At 46.9% G+C, this 16,394-nt stretch overlaps 1 protein-coding gene across 3 annotated transcripts in view; it reads left to right on the top strand.

The window, feature by feature from the left end:
• Positions 1–16,394, top strand: part of LOC124005577 (collagen alpha-1(XXIII) chain-like) — a 176,954-nt gene that overhangs the window by 3,985 nt on the left and 156,575 nt on the right. The window lies entirely within an intron of this gene.

The following is a 16,394-nucleotide window of genomic DNA, read 5'->3' as shown; positions in this document are numbered from 1 at the left end:
TACTAACAAATGGATAACAAGAAATTTGGGAGAAAAGGGGGTCAAATTTAAAATAAATAAAGTGATAACTTTTTTACATCTATTTCCATTATTAAAGTGGCTGGAGTTGAGTCAGTATGTTGGCAGCAGCTACTCAATTTAGTGGTGGCTGTTTAACAGTCTGATGGCCTTGAGATAGAAGCTGTTTTTCAGTCCCTGCTTTGTTGCGCCTGTACTGACTTCGCCTTCTGGATGATAGCAGGGTGAACAGGGTTGTTGTCCTTGATGATGTTTATGGCCTTCCTGTGACATCGGGTGGTGTAGGTGTCCTGGAGGGCAGGTAGTTTGCCCCCGGTGATGCGTTGTGCAGACCTCACTACCCTCTGGAGAGCCTTACGTTTGTGGGCGGAGCAGTTGCCGTACCAGGCAGCGACAGGATGCTCTCGATTGTGCATCTGTAAAAGTTTGGAGGTTTAAGAGGCACTGATGTGCCTTCTTCACAATTCTGTCTGTGTGGGTGTACCAGTTTGTCCGTGATGTGTACGCAGAGGAACTGAATTTACTACCCTTTCCACTACTGTCCCGTCGATGTGGATAGGGGGGGTTCCCTCTGCTGTTTCCTGAAGTCCACGATCATCTCCTTTGTTTTGTTGACGTTGAGTGTGAGGTTATTTTCCTGACACCACACTCCGAAGGCCCTCACCTCCTCCCTGTAGGCCTTCTCGTCGTTGTTGGTAATCAAGCCCACCACTGTAGTGTCGTCTGCAAACTTGATGATTGAGTTGGAGGCATGCATGGCCACGCAGTCGTGGGTGAACAGGGAGTACAGGATATGGCTCAGAACGCACCCTTGTGGGGCCCCAGTGTTGAGGATCAGCGGGGTGGAGATGTTGTTACCTACCCTCACCACCTGGGGGCGACCCGTCAGGAAGTCCAGTACCCAGTTGCACAGGGCGGGGGCGAGACCCAGGGTCTCGAGCTTGATAACGAGTTTGGAGGGTACTATGGTGTTAAATGCTGAGCTGTAGTCGATGAACAGCATTCTCACATAGGTATTCCTCTTGTCCAGATGGGTTAGGGCAGTGTGGTTGCGATTGCATCATCTGTGGACCTATTGTGGTGGTAAGCAAATTGGAGTGGGTCTAGCGTGTCAGGTAGGGTGGAGGGGATATGGTCCTTGACTAGTCTCTCAAAGCACTTCATGATGATGGAAGTGAGTGCTACAGGGCGGTAGTCGTTTAGCTCAGTTACCTTAGCTTTCTTGCGAACAGGAACAATGGTGGCCCTCTTGAAGCATGTGGGGACAGCAGACTGGGATAAGGGTTGATTGAATATGTCCGTAAACACACCAGCCAGCTGGTCTGCGCATGCTCTGAGGACGTTGCTGGGGATGCCGTCTGGGCCGGCAGCCTTGCGAGGGTTAACACGTTTAAATGTTTTACTCATGTCGGCTGCAGTGAACGAGAGTCCGCAGGTTTTGGTCGCGGGCCGTGTCAGTGGCACTGTATTGTCCTCAAAGCGAGCAAAGAAGTTATTTAGTCTGTCTGGGAGCAAGACATCCTGGTCCGCGACGGGGCAGGTTTTCTTTTCGTAATCTGTGATTGACTGTAGACCCTGCCACATACCTCTTGTGTCTGAGCCGTTGAATTGCGACTCTACTTTGTCTCTATACTGACGCTTAGCTTGTTTGATTGCCTTGCGGAGGGAATAGCTACACTCTTTGTATTCGGTCATGTTTCCGGTCACCTTGCCCTAGTTAAAAGCAGTCCTTCGCGCTTTCAGTTTCCCGCAAATGCTGCCATCAATCCACGGTTTCTGGTTTGGGAATGTTTTAATAGTTGCTGTGGGTACGACATCGCCGATATACTTTCTAATGAACTCGCTCACCGAATCAGCGTATTCATCAATGTTGTTGTTGGATGCAATGCGGAACATATCCCAATCCACGTGATCGCAGCAGTCTTGAAGCGTGGAATCAGATTCGTCGGACCAGCGTTGAACAGACCTGAGCGCGGGAGCTTCCTGTTTTAGTTTCTGTCTATAGGCTGGAAGCAACTAAATGGAGTCGTGGTCTTTTCCAAAAGGAGGGCAGGGGAGGGCCTTATATGCGTTGCGGAAGTTAGAATAACAATGATCCAGGGTTTTACCAGCCCTGGTTGCACAATCGATATGCTGATAGAATTTAGGGAGTCTTGCTTTAAGATTAGCCTTGTTAAAATCCCCAGCTACAATGAATGCAGCCTCAGGATATGTGGTTTCCAGTTTACATAGAGTCAAATAAAGTTTGTTCAGGGCCATCGATGTGTCTGCTTGGGGGGGGGGGGGGGGGGGGGATATATATGGTTGTGATTATAATCGAAGAGAATTCTATTGGTAGATAATGCAGTTGACATTTGATTGTGAGGAATTCTAAGTCAGGTGAACAGAAGGACTTGAGTTCCTGTATGTTGTTATGATCACACCAAGTCGTGTTAATCACAAGGCATACCCCCCCGCCCCTCTTCTTACCAGAAAGATGCTTGTTTCTGTCGGCGTGATGCGTGAAGGTGGCTTCTACTCCCAGGTTGATAGAAGGAATTTCAAATATTAAATGATTTACTATTACATTATCAGTCAACTTGACTTTTCTCAAACAGTTCAACAAAGTAGTCATCATTTTAATTAGTGTTATTCAATTGAAAACTATTCAGAGGAAGACAATGCTCAGGTATAGGCATATAAGCACATCTATTAGTGTTATTTTTGCTAAGTCTGTTAATGGTCAACATAATAAAGAGTGCATTCGGAAAGTATTCAGACCCCTTGAATTTTTCCACATTTTGTTACTTTACAGCCTTATTCTAAATTGGATTACATTTTTTTTTCCTCAATCCACACACAATAGCCCATAATGACAAAGCGAAAACAGGTTTTTAGACATTTTGCAACTGTATAAAAAATAAAAACAGAAATACCTTATTTACATAAGTATTCAGACCCTTTGCTATGAGACTCGAAATTGAGCTCAGGTGCATCCTGTTTTGATTGATCATCCTTGAGATGTTTCTACAACTTGATTGGAGTCCATCTGTGGTAAATTCAATTGATTGGACATGATTTAGAAATGCACACGCATGTCTGTATAAGGTCCCACAGTTGACAGTGAATGTCGGAGCAAAAACCAAGCCATGAGGTCGAAGGAATTGTCCGTAGAGCTCCAAGACAGGATTGTGTCGAAGGCACAGATCTGGGGAAGGGTACCAAAACACGTCTGCAGCATTGAAGGTCCCAAAGAACACAGTGGCCTCCATCATTATTAAATGGATGAAGTTTGGAACCACCAATACTCTTCCTAGAGCTGCCAGCCCAGCCAAACTGAGCAATCTGGGGAGAAGTGTCTTAGTCAGGGAGGGGACCGATAACCTGATTGTCACTCTGAAAGAGCTCTAGAGTTCCTCTGTGGAGATGGGAGAACATTCCAGAAGGACAACCATCTCTGCAGCACTCCACCAATCAGGCCTTTATGGCAGAGTGGCCAGACAGAAGCCACTTCTCAGTAAAAGGCACATTACAGCCACTTGGAGTTTGCCAAAAAGACTCTCAGACCATGAGAAACAAGATTCTCTGGTCTGATGACACCAGGATTGAACTCAGAATGAACGTCTGAATGCCAAGCGTCACGTCTGGAGGAAACCTGGCACCATCCCTACGGTGAAGCATGGTGGTTGCAGCATCATGCTGTGGGGATGTTTTTCATTGGCAGGGACTGGGAGACTTGTCGGGATCGAGGGAATGAGGAACGGAGCAAAGTACAGAGAGATCCTTGATGAAAACCTGCTCCAGAGTGCTCAGAACCTCAGACTGGTGGCGAAGGTACACCTTCCAACAGGACAGCGACCCCAAGACAATGCAGGAGTGGCTTTGGGACAAGTCTCTGAATGTCCTTGAGTGGCCTAGCCAGAGCCCAGACTTGAATCCGATCGAACATCTCTGGAGAGCCCTGAAATTAGCTGTCCAGCAACACTCCCCATCCAAACTGACAGAGCTTGAGAGGGTCTACAGAAAAGAATGGGAGAATCTCCCCAAATACAGGTGTGCCAAGCTTGTAGTGTCATACTCAAGAAGACTCGAGGCTGTAATCACTGGTAAAGAGCTTCAACAAAGTACAGATTAAAGGGTCTGATTTAGGGTCGCAAAGGGTCGGAAACTTTCCGGCTAATTTCCAGAACTTTTCCCGGGAATATTTCATGGGAAGTTAAGTCCTGAAATTTTGCTTAAATTCATCAAAAAAGTAAGCTTATAACAGTGAACCTTTTTTTGTGGGATACACATAAGGCAATTCGAGGTCTTGTGGCATAGTTTGGTTAAACTATCCCCAATTCAATGGAATTGCAACCCTCTGCATGCACAGTGCATTCTTCCATCACATGTGCAGCTGATTCTCAAGATCTTGCACACTAATGAGATGCTATTGAGCCCACACTACCAAACTGTCTGAGCCAAGGACTACATGCTTTCTGGTAAGTTAGATACTGGGTGGGGTGAATATATTTTATACGACATACATAATTTTTTGTTAACTAGTAAATAGTAGCCTACAGCAAAGTGTGTCTAAATCATTTCTAACTTGTTAACAATTTCTGCTAGTTAGTTTTAGCTATCATGTGGGGTTTTAGCTTGCTTAAGCCTGCTAACTGAGGAGTGTTAACACCTTCCCCCTTAAAACCACTTACAGATAGGGGGCAGTATTTTCACTTTGGATGAATTGCGTGCCCATAGTGAACTGCATCAAAATCTGTCCTAAATTGCTAATATATGCATATTATTATTAATATTGGATAGAAAACACTCTGAAGTTTCTAAAACCGTTTGAATTATGTCTGTCAGTATAACAGAACTCACAGGGCAGGCAATCTTCCAAACAAGTTTTGAAATCCTGAAAGTTGGGGCAACTTTGACGTCATCGCCCCCTCCCTTCCCAACAAGTTACGGATCTGGAAACACTTCCTACATCTTCCACTAGATGTCCTCATTCAGTAGAAAGTGTAATGGAGCATTTGCTGTGAACTTTGACCTAATGGGAAGAAAAGTAATTGGTGTCGCAAAAGAATTCCATTTGGTTGTGGTGCGTTTGACTTTGAGTGCTTCGGCTGTTCTAATCAGCCCCAGATGAAAACGAATGATCCGGTTGGAATGCTATTGGATATATATGATTATAACATCCTGAAGATTGATTCTGCACTTAGTTTGACCAGTTTCTTTGACCTGTAATATGTCTTTTGGAAGTTTTGGAAGTTTTCATGCAAAGTTATCCTGGACCAGAAGTCATTTTTTGGCCATGTGAGCTGAATGTGGTAGCAAATGCTGCTACTTGGACACTAGAATTGAACATTATGAAACAAAACGATTTATTGTTGAACTAGGACTCCTTGCAGTACATTCTGATGGAAGATCATCAAAGGTAAGGGAATATTTATGTTGTAATTTTGTATTTCTGTTGACTCCAACATGGCGGAGAAATATTGTTACGTCTGAGCGCCGTCTCAGATTATTGCAGTGTTAACGTAAAAAAAAAAAAGTGACACAGCGGTTGCATTAAGAACCAGTGTATCTTTAATTATATGTAGAACATGTATCTTTAGTCAAAGTTTATGATGAGTATTTCTGTTATCTGGCGTGGCTTTCTATAATTCCTCCGGATATTTTGGAGGATTTTCTGGACATGGCGTCAATGTAAACCGAGACTTATGGATATAAAATGCATATTATCGAACAAAACATAAATGTTCTGTGTAACTGACTGTCATCTGATGAAGATTTTCAAGAGGTTAGTGATTGATTATTTCTTAAATCCTGCTTTTGTGATTTTTATCTTTTTCCTGGAAAAAATGGCTATGTTTTTTCTTTGGTTTGGTGGTGGTCTAACATAAATATATGTTGTGTTTTCGCCGTAAAACATTTTAAAAATCTGACACGCTGGGTAGATGAACAAGGTGTTTATCTTTCATTTGAGGTATTGGACTTGTTAATGTGTGGAGGCTAAATATTTCAAAAGAATATTTTTGCATTCCCTGCGCCACCTTTTCAGCTGAACGGGGGGGTGGAGTTCCCGTAGGGGAACCCATCGCCTCAACAGGTTTTAAGACAGCAAATATATCCTACATGCTCACCACCAACAGAAAACAACTTTCATACTAAACCGGTGTCTGTATGTAGCCTCGCTACTTTTATATCCTCGCTACTGTATATAGCCTGTCTTTTTACTGTTGTTTTATTTCTTTCCATACCTATTGTTCACCTAATACCTTTTTTGCACTATTGTTTAGAGCCTGTAAGTAAGCATTTCACCTGTTCTATTCGGCGCACGTGACAAACTTTGATTTGATTCATTCGGACTAAAATCAAGAGATTACGGAACAACCTCACATGCTGCCAACAGCTCAAGAGGAACCCCTTCATCCCATTGTTTCTCAAACTCAAAGCAGTAAACTCTCAACATAGACTTCAAAGTCTGATGAAACGCTGGGAACACTCTGATACCCCATAAGGTTCCTCTACTCTGGGTTCCTTACAAATGACAGGATTTGGCACAACCTTCCCTCCAGCCAAATCATTGTCCAAAATTAATGAGACCCCCTTAACAGGTAAGCTCAAACGACAAAGGAACCAGAAATAAGATCAGACTCAAGAACCATATTATACAAAAGAACTTCCATGCAACCCATACCCACGCCCCGCAGCAAAACACTGCAACCACCCACGGAACTGTCAGAACAAGGCAAAACAACCCCAAATCGAAGGATTGGGCTCCCCCAGTGTCTCATAGTATCTTAACCGGCTGCTTATTAACAGCATCACGACTCTGCCAAGACACAAACCCGTCTGAAACAGTTCATACACATCTGATCCAAAATCATATTTAGGAGATACACCAATTCCAACCAGAGACTTAATTAATGGGCCGGAGCACTCTCACAAGAAGAAACCGCCTTTCCTCTCTCTCTTTCTGTTTCCACTTAGGACACTGAGAGACAATGTGTCCTTTCCCGTGGCAGTAATGACAAACTAGCGGATACAAAAAAACTGCTGGTGCTGATCTTTATCTTTGGCCACTTTTGAAATGCACTGAAACCTCGCAGTAGGAGGTGACTTCTCTGGATTGCTTTATTTGTAAGTATAACTCCTGGGTGCTTTGTTTGTGAACGTATTTTTACGTGTCAATACAAACTTATCTGCAAGAACTGCATAAACCGGCCACTCCGACCAAGATCAAACTCCGCCAAGGGTACAGGATGGCCTGACCCGATTCGTTGTACCTCCAGATCCATCTCCACTTGCCGCGCTTCTAGTTCCATGTCTCTTAATCGAGTGGCATGCACATGTTCCTCCTGCACTAGTCTGGCTGCACATTCTCTTTCCCATTCCATGAGCTCAAACTCCTGAGAGTCGCCCCAAAAATGTATTGGGGGGGCTCACAGGGAGTATGGCTATGCCAGGTAGGAGACCTGCGCAAACTTCCTGTGCTTACCGGGGGGCTAAAGAGACCGGGCAGGCACCGTGTTATGCTATGGTGCGCACGGTGTCTCCAGTGCGGGTGCATAGCCCGGTGCGGTACATACAAGCTCTTCATATTGGCCGGGCTAGAGTGGGCATCGAGCCAGGCAAGGTTGGGCAGGCTCGGTGCTCAAGAGCTCCAGTGCGCCTGCACGGTCCGGTCTATCCAGTGCCACCTCCACACACCAGTCCTCCGGTGGCAGCTCCCCGCACCAGGCTTCCTGTGCGTGTCCTCGGTCCAGTACCACCAGTTACAGCACCACGCACCAAGCCTTCAGTGCGCCTCGCCTGTTCAGCGCAGCCAGAGCCTTTCTCCTCTCCAGTGCTGTCGGAGTCTCCCACCTGTTTAGCGCTGCCAGAGCCTCCCGCCTGTTCAGCGCAGCCAGCGCTTTCCTCCTCTCCTGCGCTGCCGAGTCTCCCGCCTGTTTAGCGCAGCCAGAGCTTTCCTCCTCTCCTGCGCTGCCGGAGTCTCCCGCATGTTCAGCGCTGTCAGAGCTGCCAGCCTGCATGGAGCAGCCTGAGCTGCCAGCCTGCATGGAGCAGCCTGAGCTGCCAGCCTGCATGGAGCAGCCAGAGCTGTCAGTCTGCATGGAGCAGCCAGAGCTGTCAGTCTGCGTGGAGCAGCCAGAGCTGTCAGTCTGCATGGAGCAGCCAGAGCTGTCAGTCTGCATGGTGCAGCCAGGGATGTCAGTCTGCATTGTGCAGCCAGGGCTGCCAGTCTGCATGGAGCAGCCAGGGCTGCCAGTCTGCATTGAGCAGCCAGGGCTGCCAGTCTGCATGGAGCAGCCAGGGCTGCCAGTCTGCATGGAGCAGCCAGAGCTGTCAGTCTGCGTGGAGCAGCCAGAGCTGTCAGTCTGCATGGAGCAGCCAGAGCTGTCAGTCTGCGTGGTGCAGCCAGAGCTGTCAGTCTGCATTGTGCAGCCAGGGCTGTCAGTCTGCATGGAGCAGCCAGGGCTGCCAGTCTGCATGGAGCAGCCAGAGCTGTCAGTCTACATGGAACAGCCAGATCTGCCAGTCAGCCAGACTCTTCCAGACCTGCCAGTCAACCAGACTCTTCCAGATCTGCCAGTCAGCCAGACTCTTCTAGATCAGCCAGGATCTGCCGGATCCAACTACCTGCCTGAGCTTCCTCTCAGTACTGGGCTTCCTCTCAGTACTGGGCTTCCTCTCAGTGCCGAGCTTCCCCTCAGTGCCGAGCTTCCCCTCAGTGCCGAGCTTCCCCTCAGTGCCGAGCTTCCCCTCAGTGCCGAGCTTCCCCTCAGTCCCGAGCTTCCCCTCAGTCCCGAGTTTCCACCTCAGTCCCGAGCTGCCCCTCAGTCCAGTGGGGTCCTTGGTGAGGGTTATTAGGCCAAGGTCGGCGGCGAGGGTCGCCAATCAAAGGACGCGTTACAGGGGAACTAAAACTTGGTTGGAGTGGGGTCCACGTCCCGAGCCGGAGCCGCCACCATGGACAGACACCCACCCGGACCCTCCCCTATGGGTTTTGGTGTGCGGCGGAGGTCCGCACCTTGGGGGGGGGGGGGGTTCTGTCACGCCTTGGTCTTAGTATTTTGTGTTTTCGTTATTTATTTGGTCAGGCCAGGGTGTGACATGGGTTTATTTTTGTTGTATTTTCATATTGGGGTTTTAGTAGGCATTGGGATTGCGGCTGAGTAGAGGTGTCTAGCATAGGTTGGCTGCCTGAGGCGGTTCTCAATCAGAGTCAGGTGATTCTCGTTGTCTAGATCAGCCAGGATCTGCCGGATCCAACTACCTGCCTGAGCTTCCTCTCAGTACTGGGCTTCCTCTCAGTACTGGGCTTCCTCTCAGTGCCGAGCTTCCCCTCAGTGCTGAGCCTGACTTCAACATCTGAAAAGTTAAGTAGTCTTCACTAGCCAGCTAGCTAACGTCCACTGATTAGCTGCACTGGAGAAACTATTACACTCAACTGAACGACTTGATTAGTGTAGTGTTAGCTAGCTACATAGCTGTCTTTGCTGTCTTCGTATCTTCGTTCCAAGATAATTGTGTTGTTTAGGTTTAGAGTGTGTAGTCTTAGAGTGATTATCTTAATTTACCGAGGTTAGCTAGCCAGCTATTTGTCGTCCTTAACGTAGGAGACTCTGCTAGCTAGCCAACAGCTAGCCAACGCTAGCCAACGTCTACTGAATAGAACTCAACAACCCGGTCGCATTCACAGGTAGTATCACATTTTCATTTCATTTCATTACAGTACAACGGTTTGATTTGTTTGATCGTAGCTAGCTACATAGCTAGCTACATAGCCGTCTTTGTATCAAAGATAATTGTGTAGTCTAGAGCGATTTTCTAGGTTAGCTAGCCAGCTATTGTCGTTCTTTTAACGCAACGTAACGTAAACAACACTACTAGCTAGCCAGCTAGCCCCGAATAGCAGCACTGCAGAAACTATTACACTCAACGGAACGACTTGATTAGTGTAGTGTCAACAACGCACCCACTGCCAGCTAGCCTACTTCAGCAGTACTGTATCATTTTAAGCATTTTAGTCAATAAGATTCTTGCTACGTAGCTTAACTTTCTGAACATTCGAGACGTGTAGTCCACTTGTCATTCCAATCTCCTTTGCATTAGCGTAGCCTCTTCTGTAGCCTGTCAACTATGTGTCTGTTTATCCCTGTTCTCTCCTCTCTGCACAGACCATACAAACGCTCCACACCGCGTGGCCGCGGCCACCCTAATCTGGTGGTCCCAGCGCGCACGACCCACGTGGAGTTCCAGGTCTCCGGTAGCCTCTGGAACTGCCGATCTGCGGTCAACAAGGCAGAGTTCATCTCAGCCTATGCCTCCCTCCAGTCCCTCGACTTCTTGGCACTAACGGAAACATGGATCACCACAGACAACACTGCTACTCCTACTGCTCTCTCTTCGTCCGCCCACGTGTTCTCGCACACCCGAGAGCTTCTGGTCAGCGGGGTGGTGGCACCGGGATCCTCATCTCTCCCAAGTGGTCATTCTCTCTTTCTCCCTTACCCATCTGTCTATCGCCTCCTTTGAATTCCATGCTGTCACAGTTACCAGCCCTTTCAAGCTTAACATCCTTATCATTTATCGCCCTCCAGGTTCCCTCGGAGAGTTCATCAATGAGCTTGATGCCTTGATAAGCTCCTTTCCTGAGGACGGCTCACCTCTCACAGTTCTGGGCGACTTTAACCTCCCCACGTCTACCTTTGACTCATTCCTCTCTGCCTCCTTCTTTCCACTCCTCTCCTCTTTTGACCTCACCCTCTCACCTTCCCCCTACTCACAAGGCAGGCAATACGCTCGACCTCATCTTTACTAGATGCTGTTCTTCCACTAACCTCATTGCAACTCCCCTCCAAGTCTCCGACCACTACCTTGTATCCTTTTCCCTCTCGCTCTCATCCAACACCTCCCACACTGCCCCTACTCGGATGGTATCGCGCCGTCCCAACCTTCGCTCTCTCTCCCCCGCTACTCTCTCCTCTTCCATCCTATCATCTCTTCCCTCCGCTCAAACCTTCTCCAACCTATCTCCTGATTCTGCCTCCTCAACCCTCCTCTCCACCCTCTCTGCATCCTTTGACTCTCTATGTCCCCTATCCTCCAGGCCGGCTCGGTCCTTCCCTCCCGCTCCGTGGCTCGATGACTCATTGCGAGCTCACAGAACAGGGCTCCGGGCAGCCGAGCGGAAATGGAGGAAAACTCGCCTCCCTGCGGACCTGGCATCCTTTCACTCCCTCCTCTCTACATTTTCCTCCTCTGTCTCTGCTGCTAAAGCCACTTTCTACCACGCTAAATTCCAAGCATCTGCCTCTAACCCTAGGAAGCTCTTTGCCACCTTCTCCTCCCTCCTGAATCCTCCTCCCCCTCCCCCTCCCTCCCCTCTCTGCAGACGACTTCGTCAACCATTTTGAAAAGAAGGTCGACGACATCCGATCCTCGTTTGCTAAGTCAAACGACACCGCTGGTTCTGCTCACACTGCCCTACCCTGTGCTCTGACCTCTTTCTCCCCTCTCTCTCCAGATGAAATCTCGTGTCTTGTGACGGCCGGCCGCCCAACAACCTGCCCGCTTGACCCTATCCCCTCCCCTCTTCTCCAGACCATTTCCGGAGACCTTCTCCCTTACCTCACCTCGCTCATCAACTCATCCCTGACCGCTGGCTACGTCCCTTCCGTCTTCAAGAGAGCGAGAGTTGCACCCCTTCTGAAAAAACCTACACTCGATCCCTCCGATGTCAACAATTACAGACCAGTATCCCTTCTTTCTTTTCTCTCCAAAACTCTTGAATGTGCCGTCCTTGGCCAGCTCTCCCGCTATCTCTCTCTGAATGACCTTCTTGATCCAAATCAGTCAGGTTTCAAGACTAGTCATTCAACTGAGACTGCTCTCCTCTGTATCACGGAGGCGCTCCGCACTGCTAAAGCTAACTCTCTCTCCTCTGCTCTCATCCTTCTAGATCTATCGGCTGCCTTCGATACTGTGAACCATCAGATCCTCCTCTCCACCCTCTCCGAGTTGGGCATCTCCGGCGCGGCCCACGCTTGGATTGCGTCCTACCTGACAGGTCGCTCCTACCAGGTGGCGTGGCGAGAATCTGTCTCCTCACCACGCGCTCTCACCACTGGTGTCCCCCAGGGCTCTGTTCTAGGCCCTCTCCTATTCTCGCTATACACCAAGTCACTAGGCTCTGTCATAACCTCACATGGTCTCTCCTATCATTGCTATGCAGACGACACACAACTAATCTTCTCCTTTCCCCCTTCTGATGACCAGGTGGCGAATCGCATCTCTGCATGTCTGGCAGACATATCAGTGTGGATGACGGATCACCACCTCAAGCTGAACCTCGGCAAGACGGAGCTGCTCTTCCTCCCGGGGAAGGACTGCCCGTTCCATGATCTCGCCATCACGGTTGACAACTCCATTGTGTCCTCCTCCCAGAGCGCTAAGAACCTTGGTGTGATCCTGGACAACACCCTGTCGTTCTCAACCAACATCAAGGCGGTGGCCCGTTCCTGTAGGTTCATGCTCTACAACATCCGCAGAGTACGACCCTGCCTCACACAGGAAGCGGCGCAGGTCCTAATCCAGGCACTTGTCATCTCCCGTCTGGATTACTGCAACTCGCTGTTGGCTGGGCTCCCTGCCTGTGCCATCAAACCCCTTCAACTCATCCAGAACGCCGCAGCCCGTCTGGTGTTCAACCTTCCCAAGTTCTCTCACGTCACCCCGCTCCTCCGTTCCCTCCACTGGCTTCCAGTTGAAGCTCGCGTCCGCTACAAGACCATGGTGCTTGCCTACGGAGCTGTGAGGGGAACGGCACCTCAGTACCTCCAGGCTCTGATCAGGCCCTACACCCAAACAAGGGCACTGCGTTCATCCACCTCTGGCCTGCTCGCCTCCCTACCACTGAGGAAGTACAGCTCCCGCTCAGCCCAGTCAAAACTGTTCGCTGCTCTGGCCCCCCCAATGGTGGAACAAACTCCCTCACGACGCCAAGACAGCGGAGTCAATCACCACCTTCCGGAGACACCTGAAACCCCACCTCTTTAAGGAATACCTAGGATAGGATAAGTATTCCCTCTCACCCCCCCCCCCCCCTTTAAGATTTAGATGCACTATTGTAAAGTGACTGTTCCACTGGATGTCATAAGGTGAATGCACCAATTTGTAAGTCGCTCTGGATAAGAGCGTCTGCTAAATGACTTAAATGTAAATGTAAATGTCTCTGATTGGGAACCATATTTAGGTAGCCTAGGTTTCACTGTGTGTTTTGTGGGTGATTGTTCCTGTCTCTGTGTTTGTTGTCACAAGATAGGCTGTATAGGTTTTCACGTTTCGTTTTTGTTGTTTTGTAGATTTAAGTTATTTCATGTATCGTTCAATTTTCATTAAAGAACATGAGTAACCACCACACTGCATTTTGGTCCGCTCCTCTTTCAACAGACGAACGCCGTTACACCACAAGTGTATTTTGAACACTCAACTATCTCGGCACAGCAGAGCTTCAGAGTAGGTGATCAGAGCGACTCCCCTACTCATGGGAAACAACATCCCGGATGAGCCCCAATTTTGATTTGTTCCTCAGCAAGAAAAACAAAAATGTTGCTCAAACACAAGTAACAAAGAGTCACTGACCAACAACCAAAATGAAACAGGTGGGGTTTTAGGATGGGTTTTGAAAAACACTCATGGGGGTGTCCACTGAAAGTTGACTAGCAACAAATAACCGAACATAAAAGACATCCACAAGGAGCGTCCACTAAATTTTCCCAAGGCAAACAAAAGAAAAACCCACACCAAACTTAAAGACAGGAAGCAAACCAAGAAGTTGGCGCAAAACAAAAACAGGGAAGATCAGAAGATCAGATATAGGATCTTCCCTTTATCTCAAGACAACTGGAACATGGCAAACCAGCACAGGTGGAACACATACTAACGATGTGACACCAATTGGTGCGCCTTACATGCTAAAGTGATATACGTGCTAAAGTCAAACCTCAAAACATAAATGGAAAAACCAAAGCCTGTAGCAACCCATAAACTCAAATATAGACATAGAGAAATCAGATTTGAAAATTCCTAATAAGACACTCTAGCCATCACATTTGTGCACAAAACATCCATGAATTATTAAAATAATTGTCCAATGTCTGCCATGTTTTTGAATGATGTGATGACACTGTTGCTGCTCCCTGTGGGCACTGAGTACTAGTGTGCATGTGATGTTGGTCCGTATATACTGGATGCAACCCGGATATAGACTGTCCATGAATCGGCGTATGTGAAAATGAGTAGATTACCTTGAAAACAATGGTTGGACATCTTGGATGCCTATCAGCATTTTGTCTGGTGTTAATGGGGCTACCTTGGCAAATATGTCAGTGGTCATACCTTCCTGTGTGATGTCCCGTATATAACAGGAGTTCCCTGATCCTGGTGCAGAATACTGATCCTGGTGCAGAATACTGATCCTGGTGCAGAATACTTATCCTGGTGCAGAATACACAGAGTTTCTCCTCCCCATATTGACATTTTTCTCTCTCTCCCATCTACATATAATACCCCATAATGACAAAAACATGTTTTTAGACATTTTTGCAAATGTATTGATAATGAAGTACAGAAATATCTCATTTGCATAAGTATTCACATCCCTGAGTCAATACGTGTTAGAATAACCCTTGGCTGTGATTACAGCTCTGAGTCTTTCTGGGTAAGTCTACAAGCGTTGCACATCTGGATTGTACAATATTTACACATTATTCTTTAAAAAATTCTTCATGCTCTTTCAAGTGAATTTGTCTCCCAGTGTCTGTTGGAAAATAGACTGAACCTCTAGGATTTTGCCTGTGCTTAGCTCTATTCCATTTCTTACTATCCTTTAAAAACGTCCTTAATCCTTGTCGATGACAAGCAATACCCATAACATGATGCAGCCACCACCATGTTTGAAAATATGTGGTAGTGAGTGGTAGTCAGTGATGTTGTTGAGTTGGATTTTCTGCAAACATCATGCTTTGTATTCAGGTCATTGTGCCTTATTTCAAACAAGATGCATGTTTTTGTAATGATCTTCGTCTGTTGTTTGTAGAAAGTCAGACCGAAATGCAGCGTGTAGGTTACTCATGACTTTTAATGAAGCTAATACGGTACATGAAATAACGGAAGAAGAAAACAACAAACGAATGAAACTAATACAGCCTATCTGGTGACTAACACTAAGACAGGTACAATCACCCACGAAATACAACGCGCACTCAGGCTACCTAAATACGGTTCCCAATCCGAGACAACTAAAATCAGCTGACTCCAATTAGGAATCGCCTCAGGCAGCCAAGCCTAACTAGACACACCCCTACTAATACACACTCCCAATTAATACAAACCCTAATACGAAATACAACATATAAACCCATGTCACACCCTGGCCTACCCAAACATATAACAAAAACACAAGATACAATGACCAAGGCGTGACAGTTTTGGAATATTTTTTATTCTGTATAGGCTTCCTTTTCACTCAGGCTTCCTTGTCATTTAGGTTAGTATTGTGGAGTAACTACAATGTTATTTTTCCATCTTCAGTTGTCTCCTAGCACAACCAATAAACTCTGTAACTGTTTTAAAGTCACATCATGGTGAAATCCCTGAAAGGTTTTCTTCCTCTCCGGCAACTGAGTTAGGAAGGACGCCTGTATCTTTGTAATGACTGGGTGTATTGATACACCATCCAAGGTGTAACTAATAACTTCACCATGCTCAAAGGGATATTCAATGTCTACTTTTTTTTTATTCTACCCATCTACCAATAGGTGCGCTTCTTTGCGAGGCATTAGAAAACCTCCCTGGTCTTTGTGGTTGAATTTGAATTTGACATTCACTGCTCAACTGAGGGACCTTACAATTATCTGTATGTGTGGGGTATAGAGATGGCCTAGTCATTCAAAAATCATGTTAAGCACTATGAGTCCATGTGAGTCCATGGAATGTATTTTGTGATTTGTTAAATACATTTCTACTACTGAACATATTTAGGCTTGCCATAACAAAGGGGTTGAATACTTATTGACTCATGCATGACATTTCAGCTTTTAATTTCTAATACATTTGTTAAAAATATAATTCCATTTTGACATTATGGGGTATTATGTGTAGACCAGTGACAATACATCTCAATATAATCCATTTTAAATTCAGACTGTAACACAACAAAGTGAGGAAAAAGTAACGTGGTGTGAATATTTTTGAGAGCACTATACACACATTGTCACTGTTCTATTACCAATGACAGTTAGGATAGGCACACAAACATATACTATGGTGAAGTTTGAACAAGTCAGACTATCCTACCTAATTCTGTTCTCCCCATTGACGACTGTTGGTGAGCAGGCAAG

This window comes from Oncorhynchus gorbuscha, linkage group LG02 (genome assembly GCF_021184085.1).
Source record: "Oncorhynchus gorbuscha isolate QuinsamMale2020 ecotype Even-year linkage group LG02, OgorEven_v1.0, whole genome shotgun sequence".
In the NCBI taxonomy this organism is placed as follows: domain Eukaryota; kingdom Metazoa; phylum Chordata; class Actinopteri; order Salmoniformes; family Salmonidae; genus Oncorhynchus; species Oncorhynchus gorbuscha.
This window is presented reverse-complemented; position numbering and strand designations above follow the sequence as displayed.